Raw genomic sequence first — 11,480 nt, 5'->3', positions numbered from 1 at the left:
AGAACACTTCTGGCGCACGCAAAGTAGTTTGGTCCGAGGATATGACACGTGGTTACACTCGCGCACCCACTTGCCGACCCACGCATCTCTATTACTACGGATGCAAGCGTCGCCTGTATCGGCGCCGTACTTCAGCAACACGTCAGTGATACCTCTCAACCACTCCGATTCTTCTCAACACAAGTGGTCTGCATTTGATAGAGAGTTACTGGTCGTTTACGAAGCTGTCAGACACTTTTGCGAAGATATCGAAGGTCGCAAGGTCACTATTTTCACCGATCATCGTCCGCTCGCAGATGCCATTCGTAATCCTGCTACTGACCTCCCACCGCTTAGGTTCCTACAGATGGATCTCATATATCAGTACACGCTGAACGTCTGCTCTATAAAAGGTGCAGACAACGTCGTTGCAGACTATATGTCATGCATAAACGCCATTACTTTGCCGTTTGATATGGCTAATCTGACGTGCCTTCAACAACAAGATCCCGGAATACAGGACTTATTACAGGACACCAACACATCTCTTAGCTTTGAGAACTGCCACCTACCAGGATCTGACACCCCAGTCATATGTGACACTTCCACTGGTGCACACCACTCCCGATCGTACCTGCCTTGCTCCGTCGAGCAGTTTTTGATACCCTCCACGAACTAGTCCACCCTGGCATTTGGGGTATGACATGCATTGTAACCAAACGTTTTGTATGGCCTAATATCAAGCGTGACTGCTGTGACTGGGTCCTTGTGTGCATACCCTGTCAGCGCAGTAAAGTCAGACGTCACGCCCAGCTGCCACTCGGACAGTTCGATGTTCCTAAGGGTTGCTTCCGCCACATCCACCTCGACATCGTTGGTCCCCTCCCCCCTTCTGAGGGCTGCAGATACATTTTGTCTATGATCGACTGTACCAGCAGATGGGTGGAAGCTGTAGCACTTATTGACATTTCCGCTGCCTCTGTGACTTGTGCCTTTGTCCAAACGTGGCTTGCCTGTGTCGGCTGTCCATCCGTGATTACTACGGACCAGACCCAGCAGTTTGAGTCCGTCCTTTTCGCCAGTCTTTGCCAACTATACGGTGTCAATAAATTCCATACAACCACTTATCATCCACAAGCTAACAGTTCAGTAGAAATGCTGGCACAGAACACTAAAAGCAGCCCTCATGTGCCATGCGGAACAGTCGTCAGAGGCCGTTCCCTGGGTGCTTTTAGGCGTGCGATCAGCCTTCAAAGAGGACCTGCAAGCATCATTAGCAGAAGTGCTCTATGGCGAGCCCCTTGTTCTTCCTTGCGAGTTCGTCAAGGATTCACATCCCCTTCCATCGGACGAGCTCCCTAACTTGGTTGAGCGTGTTCGCACATGTATTTCATGCATCCGTGTACCCCCTCCATGTGCACACATGGTTCCATGCGTTTTTGTACACAAAGACTTGGCTCAAAGCGAGCATGTAATGCTCTAGGATCACACTGTGCAAGCCGCTTTACAACCTCCCTACACAGGACCTTACAAGGTACTGTCATGCTCCCAAAACACGTTCCAAATCTCCATCAATGGACAACCACACACCATGTCCGTGAACTGTTTAAAGCCGGCATGGACCATCTAGGAAGCAGCAACCATTATTCCGTGTAACTTCAGCACTCAAGTCGAGTGTACTCACCCGATTGACAACAGTGTTCTAAGTGATGTGCCTTGTGAAGCCCACACTCTGAGCGAGTGTTCCGACTCAGATCATAGTGTCCCATGTGATGTTTCTCCCCTCAGTGCAACACAGCTATGCCCCCCTTTAGGTCAAGTGATTGTGTCTCACCCGCACCGTCGCCAGCAACTCACCTTTCACCAGCTCCTCTGTTGAGCATCTACGTCACAGTCGACGTCTCCATGTATACAGCCAACGATCTAGCAGTCCAGGTCCGTGAGGGTTCCCTTTTCATCCTCCACGTCCCTCCCCACTCTCTCGATGATTCACATCCCTTTGTTACACTGCTCAGGCATCTCTCCCTTCCTCCCGAAGCCAATGTCGATAGCATTACATCATTCATCGACACGGCCGGTACCCTGACTGTCACCATCCCCATGTGTCCCTCTTCCTCAACGTCACTGTCTCCCTCTCCCCTCCCCATGTCCAGAGCAGGTCATCAGCTTCAGCCTCCTATCTGGCAAGGGACTATACCTTTTCCCTGTCTATCTGTCCCCCACTCGTGGATCTGGATACCTCACCAATTACGCCGTGCTCTGCACTACCGGCGGGGGGCTCTGTGGCGGTTATCGACCACAAGCAATTGACCGACTTATCTTCGAACTAACTTCCTTGAAAAATTGTTTGTTGGAGTGTTCACCATGTTGTCGAATCAAGTGACTGTGGATTTTCAATGTGTCACTTCGTGTATCTATTTCTAGCAACAATAAAAGTATTCAATCGATTAAGTGGTATGTTTCGGTTCTACAAACCCCTATACGACCCAACAACCACAACCTTAGTCACCTGTTTCGCATCATGCAATTTGTTCTTTGATATTTGACATACCATTGGAAATTTATTTGTTATGTATCTTACTTTACACAGTCAAGGTCATACTGTATACTTTAGCAAACTCTACGGTGAGTACTTTCCAACCCAGTGAAAATGAGATAAACCAATAAGAGGAAATTTGTTTTTTATTTTTGTCATCATTGAATATTTGAACATTTTTTTTTAAATTCTTATCTCCATCATAAACTATGAATTAAATAGTGATTTGAGGAGTTGAAATAATTGAGAATACATTCTGTGCACTATATAGTCAAGGCAAAATCTGAGGGTGACCATCCTCTCAGAAGCATTTTTCAGTAGTTTTGTGGTGAAATTTAACAGGTAGGGGATCTGTGGTACTTTCATAGATACACCATGTGGCATATGGTGCCTTGCCCGAGCCAGTGACTTCATATTTATTTTCTGTTTCAAGTGGCTCTGAGCACTATGGGACTTAACATCTATGGCCATCAGTCCCCTAGAACTTAGAACTACTTAAACCTAACTAACCTAAGGACATCACACAACACCCAGTCATCACAAGGCAGAGAAAATCCCTGACCCCGCCGGGAATCGAACCCGGGCGTGGGAAGCGAGAACGCTACCACACGACCAGGAGCTGCGGACTATTTTCTGGAATCACTCCCCTTTTACTACCCTATCTAGTTAGTAAGAGCAGTTAGGATCCTTCTACTATCATAGACTATACAGTGTGCAATTTGTAAGACACAAGTCTATGTCGTGACCATGCACTTGTGGAAGAACAAAACAACACCAATTTAAATTATTTTTGGTAACCAATATTTTCAAAATGATATCCATTTTTTAAATTAAGATTCATCATATAGTGATTTGCTACTGTGTACTGGTAAAATATGAACAGAGTAATTTAGTATATGATCATTCAGTGTGAAGGGACAGGATTTATTACATGAAATTTACAACGTAAAAGGAGATGATGTGACTGACTGTTTGTGTGGTATGGATATTAAAATATCTAACAGATGATGTTCAAGAAATATTGTGTGATTCTATCAAAGTTATGAATTCTGATGAAACATGTAGTGACAAGCATAACAACTGTGTGAGGACAGTAAGAACAGATGCTATTTGAAATGATGACAGCCTCAAATCATTCTAACGAAATTTTCTACAGGAGGTTGCAAGCTCTTTTTTCAATTTGGGGGCGGCGAACTCAAAGCTCCGAGCTGGTGTGATTCTTTCCTTTTCAAGTCACATCCTCTCTTACTTATCTGTAAAAACTCACCCTCTTCCACTCTCTGATTCGGACAAGTAGTTACAGACTGGATGCCAAAAGGAACTGGTGTACGTATTTTATACTAAGCAAGTTGCCATTTTTCTGGTTATCCGGATACGAGTAAAAACTTTGAGCAGGTTTAATAAAGTGTGGTTTAATAATACAACCAGAATATGAATTTTGAGGAGAGTTGGTGTAATATTTACTCATGATATCTGTACAGCTATGCTCATTATGCTGATAATGTTATGATCTCATTGTGCTGATAATTTTGTGTGAAGTTGAGAATAATGTCTAGAATTGGTGTGAAGTTTTCTTAAGAGATCTGTGCTGCTATAGCAACAATTTATTTCTTTACAACTGAGATGTGATTACGCTGTTTGTAGCCTTGTGTATATATATATATGGTGATCCTCATTAACAACAAACACTGTCTGCCTGTGTCCGTTCATGCGAATGGACAGTTTGTTGCTTGCCATTCCCACATAGAAGGCTTCACAGTGTAGGTATGTCAGTTGGTAAATCACATGGGTGCTTTCACACGTGGCTCTGCCTTTGATTGTGTACCCATTCCCGGTTACAGGACTGGAGTAGGTGGTGGTGGGAGGGTGCAAGGGACAGGTCTTACACCGGGGGCGGTTACAAGGGTAGGAGCCAGAGGGTAGGGAAGGTGGTATGGGGATTTCATAGGGATGAACCAAGAGGTTACGAAGGTTACGTGGATGGCAGAAAGACACTCTTGGTGGAGTGGGGAGGATTTCATGAAGGATGGATCTCATTTCAGGGCAGGATTTGAGGAAGTCGTATATTCCTGCTGGAGAGCCATATTCAGAGTCTGATCCAGTCCCGGAAAGTATCCTGTCACAAGTGGGGCACTTTTGTGGTTCTTCTGTGGGAGGTTCTGATCTGCTCTGATTGTTAAACGGCGATCCTGTCGAACAAGTTTACCGATTTTTTCAATGTTTGCATCAGTTTTTGCTGACAATGGTCTGCCAGTGCGAGTGTCATCACTGGTGTCTTCGCGGCCACCTTTAAATCGTTTAAACCACTCAAACACTTGTGTTCGCGATAAACAATCATCGCCGTACACTTGTTGTAACATTACAAACGTTTCACTTGCAGATTTTCCTAGTTTGAAACAAAATTTGATGTTAACACGCTGTTCTTTCTGTACACTCAACATTTTCCGACGCACAGACAAAACGTCAACTACTTAAAACAGACGCCACGGGCAGACTGAGTGCAGGAGGCAGATGAAACTCGAGCAGTAGGCGGAGCGAGAGTCATGTGACAGGCCACGCGACTTTCAGCCTTATTGCATTCGTTTTATTGTTTCACCAGTACTAGTCCGGTTTTTTTCTAGCCACACCTCGTATTTTCCCACGTGGAATGTTTCCCTCTCTCTCTCTCTCTCTCTCTCTCTCTCTCTTTTGGTTGGTTTGGTTAAGGAGACCAGACAGCGAGGTCATCGGTCTTATCGGATTAGGGAAGGATGGGGAAGGAAGTCGGCCGTGCCCTTTGAAAGGAACCAACCCGGCATTTGCCTGGAGCGATTTAGGGAAATCACGGAAAACCTAAATCAGGATGGCCGGACGCGGGATTGAACCGTCGTCCTCCCGAATGCGAGTCCAGTGTCTAACCACTGCGCCACCTCGCTCGGTCTCTCTCTCTCTCTCTCTCTCTCTCTCTCTCTCTCTCTCTATATATATATATATATATATATATATATATATATATATAAATAAACAAAGATGATGTGACTTACCAAACGAAAGCGCTGGCACGTCGATAGACACACAAACAAACACAAACATACACACAAAATTCAAGCTTTCGCAACAAACTGTTGCCTCATCAGGAAAGAGGGAAGGAGAAGGAAAGACGAAAGGATGTGGGTTTTAAGGGAGAGGGTAAGGAGTCATTCCAATCCCGGGAGCGGAAAGACTTACCTTAGGGGGAAAAAAGGACGGGTATACACTCGCACACACACACATATCTATCCACACATATACAGACACAAGCAGACATATTTAAAGACAAAGAGTTTGGGCAGAGATGTTAGTCGAGGCAGAAGTGCAGAGGCAAAGATGTTGTTGAATGACAGGTGAGGTATGAGTGGCGGCAACTTGAAATTAGCGGAGATTGAGGCCTGGTGGATAACGGGAAGAGAGGATATATTGAAGAGCAAGTTCCCATCTCCGGAGTTCGGATAGGTTGGTGTTAGTGGGAAGTATCCAGATAACCCGGACGGTGTAACACTGCGCCAAGATGTGCTGGCCGTGCACCAAGGCATGTTTAGCCACAGGGTGATCCTCATTACCAACAAACACTGTCTGCCTGTGTCCATTCATGCAAATGGACAGTTTGTTGCTGGTCATTCCCACATAGAATGCATCACAGTGCAGGCAGGTCAGTTGGTAGATCACGTGGGTGCTTTCACACGTGGCTCTGCCTTTGATCGTGTACACCTTCCAGGTTACAGGACTGGAGTAGGTGGTGGTGGGAGGGTGCATGGGACAGGTTTTACACCGGGGGCGGTTACAAGGGTAGGAGCCAGAGGGTAGGGAAGGTGGTTTGGGGATTTCATAGGGATGAACTAAGAGGTTACGAAGGTTAGGTGGACAGCGGAAAGACACTCTTGGTGGAGTGGGGAGGATTTCATGAAGGATGGATCTCATTTCAGGGCAGGATTTGAGGAAGTCGTATCCCTGCTGGAGAGCCACATTCAGAATCTGATCCAGTCCCAGAAAGTATCCTGTCACATGTGGGGCACTTTTGTGGTTCTTCTGTGGGAGGTTCTGGGTTTGAGAGGATGAGGAAGTGGCTCTGGTTATTTGCTTCTGTACCAGGTCGGGAGGGTAGTTGCGGGATGCGAAAGCTGTTGTCAGGTTGTTGGTGTAATGCTTCAGGGATTCCGGACTGGAGCAGATTCGTTTGCCATGAAGACCTAGGCTGTAGGGAAGGGGCCGTTTGATGTGGAATGGATGGCAGCTGTCGTAATGGAGGTACTGTTGCTTGTTGGTGGGTTTGATGTGGATGGACGTGTGAAGCTGGCCATTGGACAGGTGGAGGTCAACATCAAGGAAAGTGGCATGGGATTTGGAGTAGGACCAGGTGAATCTGATGGAACCAAAGGAGTTGAGGTTGGAGAGGAAATTCTGGAGTTCTTCTTCACTGTGAGTCCAGATCATGAAGATGTCATCAATAAATCTGTACCAAACTTTGGGTTGGCAGGCTTGGGTAACCAAGAAGGCTTCCTCTAAGCGACCCATGAATAGGTTGGCGTATGAGGGGGCCATCCTGGTACCCATGGCTGTTCCCTTTAATTGTTGGTATGTCTGGCCTTCAAAAGTGAAGAAGTTGTGGGTCAGGATGAAGCTGGCTAAGGTAAAGAGGAAAGAGGTTTTAGGTAGGGTGGCAGGTGATCGGCGTGAAAGGAAGTGCTCCATCGCAGCGAGGCCCTGGACATGCGGGATATTTGTGTATAAGGAAGTGGCAACAATGGTTACAAGGATGGTTTCCGGGGGTAACGGATTGGGTAAGGATTCCAGGCGTTCGAGGAAGTGGTTGGTGTCTTTGATGAAGGATGGGAGACTGCATGTAATGGGTTGAAGGTGTTGATCTACGTAGGCGGAGATACATTCGGTGTGGGCTTGGTAACCAGCTACAATGGGGCGGCCGGGATGATTGGGTTTGTGAATTTTAGGAAGTAGGTAGAAGGTATGGGTGCGGGGGTGCAGGGTGTCTATGGGGTCAGGAGGTTGATGGAGTCAGGTGAAAGGTTTTGTAGGGGGCCTAAGGTTCTGAGGATTCCTTGAAGCTCTGCCTGGACATCAGGAATGGGATTACCTTGGCAAACTTTGTATGTGGTGTTGTCTGAAAGATGACGCAGTCCCTCAGCCACATACTCCCGACGATCAAGTACCACGGTCATGGAACCCTTGTCCGCCGGAAGGATGACGATGGACCGGTCAGCCTTCAGATCACGGATAGCCTGGGCTTCAGCACTTGATCGTCGGGAGTATGTGGCTGAGGGACTGCGTCAGCTTTTAGACAACACCACATACAAAGTTTGCCAAGGTAATCCCATTCCTGATGTCCAGGCAGAGCTTCAAGGAATCCTCAGAACCTTAGGCCCCCTACAAAACCTTTCACCTGACTCCATCAACCTCCTGACCCCATAGACACCCTGCACCCCCGCACCCATACCTTCTACCTACTTCCTAAAATTCACAAACCCAATCATCCCGGCCGCCCCATTGTAGCTGGTAACCAAGCCCCCACCGAATGTATCTCCGCCTACGTAGATCAACACCTTCAACCCATTACATGCAGTCTCCCATCCTTCATCAAAGACACCAACCACTTCCTCGAACGCCTGGAATCCTTACCCAATCCGTTACCCCTGGAAACCATCCTTGTAACCATTGTTGCCACTTCCTTATACACAAATATCCTGCACATCCAGGGCCTCGCTGCGATGGAGCACTTCCTTTCACGCCGATCACCTGCCACCCTACCTAAAACCTCTTTCCTCTTTACCTTAGCCAGCTTCATCCTGACCCACAACTTCTTCACTTTTGAAGGCCAGACATACCAACAATTAAAGGGAACAGCCATGAGTACCAGGATGGCCCCCTCATACGCCAACCTATTCATGGGTCGCTTAGAGGAAGCCTTCTTGGTAACCCGAGCCTGCCAACCTGAAGTTTGGTACAGATTTATTGATGACATCTTCATGATCTGGACTCACAGTGAAGAAGAACTCCAGAATTTCCTCTCCAACCTCAACTCCTTTGGTTCCATCAGATTCACCTGGTCCTACTCCAAATCCCATGCCACTTTCCTTGATGTTGACCTCCACCTGTCCAATGGCCAGCTTCACACATCCGTCCACATCAAACCCACCAACAAGCAACAGTACCTCCATTACGACAGCTGCCATCCATTCCACATCAAACGGTCCCTCCCCTACAGCCTAGGTCTTCATGGCAAACGAATCTGCTCCAGTCCGGAATCCCTGAAGCATTACACCAACAACCTGACAACAGCTTTCGCATCCCGCAACTACCCTCTCGACCTGGTACAGAAGCAAATAACCAGAGCCACTTCCTCATCCTCTCAAACCCAGAACCTCCCACAGAAGAACCACAAAAGTGCCCCACTTGTGACAGGATACTTTCCGGGACTGGATCAGATTCTGAATGTGGCTCTCCAGCAGGGATACGACTTCCTCAAATCCTGCCCTGAAATGAGATCCATCCTTCATGAAATCCTCCCCACTCCACCAAGAGTGTCTTTCCGCTGTCCACCTAACCTTCGTAACCTCTTAGTTCATCCCTATGAAATCCCCAAACCACCTTCCCTACCCTCTGGCTCCTATCCTTGTAACCGCCCCCGGTGTAAAACCTGTCCCATGCACCCTCCCACCACCACCTACTCCAGTCCTGTAACCTGGAAGGTGTACACGATCAAAGGCAGAGCCACGTGTGAAAGCACCCACGTGATCTACCAACTGACCTGCCTGCACTGTGATGCATTCTATGTGGGAATGACCAGCAACAAACTGTCCATTTGCATGAATGGACACAGGCAGATAGTGTTTGTTGGTAATGAGGATCACCCTGTGGCTAAACATGCCTTGGTGCACGGCCAGCACATCTTGGCGCAGTGTTACACCGTCCGGGTTATCTGGATACTTCCCACTAACACCAACCTATCCGAACTCCGGAGATGGGAACTTGCTCTTCAATATATCCTCTCTTCCCGTTATCCACCAGGCCTCAATCTCCGCTAATTTCAAGTTGCCGCCACTCATACCTCGCCTGTCATTCAACAACATCTTTGCCTCTGCACTTCTGCCTCGACTGACATCTCTGCCCAAACTCTTTGTCTTTAAATATGTCTGCTTGTGTCTGTATATGTGTGGATGGATATGTGTGTGTGTGCGAGTGTATACCCGTCCTTTTTTCCCCCTAAGGTAAGTCTTTCCGCTCCCGGGATTGGAATGACTCCTTACCCTCTCCCTTAAAACCCACATCCTTTCGTCTTTCCTTCTCCTTCCCTCTTTCCCGATGAGGTAACAGTTTGTTGCGAAAGCTTGAATTTTGTGTGTATGTTTGTGTTTGTTTGTGTGTCTATCGACGTGCCAGCACTTTTGTTTGGTAAGTCACATCATCTTTGTATTTAGATATATTTTTCCCACGTGGAATGTTTCCCTCTAATTAAAGCTTTCGCAACAAACTGTTGCCTCATCAGGAAAGAGGGAAGGAGAGGGAAAGATGAATGGATGTGGGTTTTACCAAACGAAAGCGTTGGTACGTTGATAGAAACAATAACAAACACTAACACACACACAAATTTCAAGCTTTCGCAACCCACGGTTGCTTCATCAGGAAAGAGGGAAGGAGAGAGAAAGACGAAAGGATGTGGGTTTTAAGGGAGAGGGTATGGAGTCATTCCAATCCCGAGAGTGGAAAGACTTACTTTGGTGGGGAAAAGGGACAGGTATACACTCGCGCGCACACACACACACACACACACACACACATATCCATCCGCACATATACAGACACAAGCAGCCATATATTGGTATCACCTGTTATTATACCTGTAATACCTGTTATGTCAAAGACACTGGATTGATGTTGATTTACTATCAAGTATGAAAATACTTTTTGTTATGATCTTGTCCTTAACATGTATTAGATATACTGCGTAATTGGAAAGCGAACAATTATCAGAAAAAAATTAGTATGTTTAAATTACTAGAATGGCTTCATCTGTGGAGCATAAAGAAAATGGAATTTTATGTCGGAGATAGTTACTGGAACAGAAGTGTTCTGATTACCAGAATTTAAGATTCACATAGTTTCATTTTCATGTAATTTTCTACCACTTCAATGACCAAACCATTGGTAGTCATATTTAATTATTCTTTTGCCATCTTAATACTATAAGATATGGATGATGTTTACAACATGTCTGGTATCTGTACAAGTCATGCTTTCCCCTCAGTATAGATATGAGGTGTTCTTTGTTCCAATGCCTACACAGATCTGAACTGTTCAATACTGCTTTATGTTACAGCAAGTCAATGCTTTTCAATATATACAAATGTTATCTTACACTCTGATTCTTAATGAAAACTGGTTAAATTTTTCCAATATCTCACTGAAAATAATCTGATGACCACTAATAATTCATGTGTAATGAGTAGCAAAGGATAACCTAAAGATTGAGGATTTGTATTCACGATATAGTTATAGGTCTTGCAGACATCTACTTTCAACTGACGACTAGTTGATTCATTAATATGTAACTGATGAGGGATATATATATTTATCATATCTTCAGAGTGGCTGAACTAACCATTTTACTCCTAGTATTAACCCATTCATATTTAACCACTAGTACTTTACCCTTTGCCTTAACCTATGTTGGAATATATATACAAATGTTATCTTACACTCTGATTCTTAATGAAAACTGGTTAAATTTTTCCAATATCTCACTGAAAATAATCTGATGACCACTAATGATTCATGTGTAATGAGTAGCAAAGGAAAACCTAAAGATTGAGGGTTTGTATTCATGATATAGTTATAGGTCTTGCAGACATCTACTTTCAACTGACGACTAGTTGATTCATTAATATGTAACTGATGAGGGATATATATATATTTATCATATCTTCAGAGTGGCTGA

The sequence above is a fragment of the Schistocerca nitens genome, chromosome 1 (assembly GCF_023898315.1).
Source record: "Schistocerca nitens isolate TAMUIC-IGC-003100 chromosome 1, iqSchNite1.1, whole genome shotgun sequence".
Classification (NCBI taxonomy): domain Eukaryota; kingdom Metazoa; phylum Arthropoda; class Insecta; order Orthoptera; family Acrididae; genus Schistocerca; species Schistocerca nitens.
The sequence above is the reverse complement of the archived record's forward strand: the minus strand, read 5'-3'. Positions refer to the sequence as shown.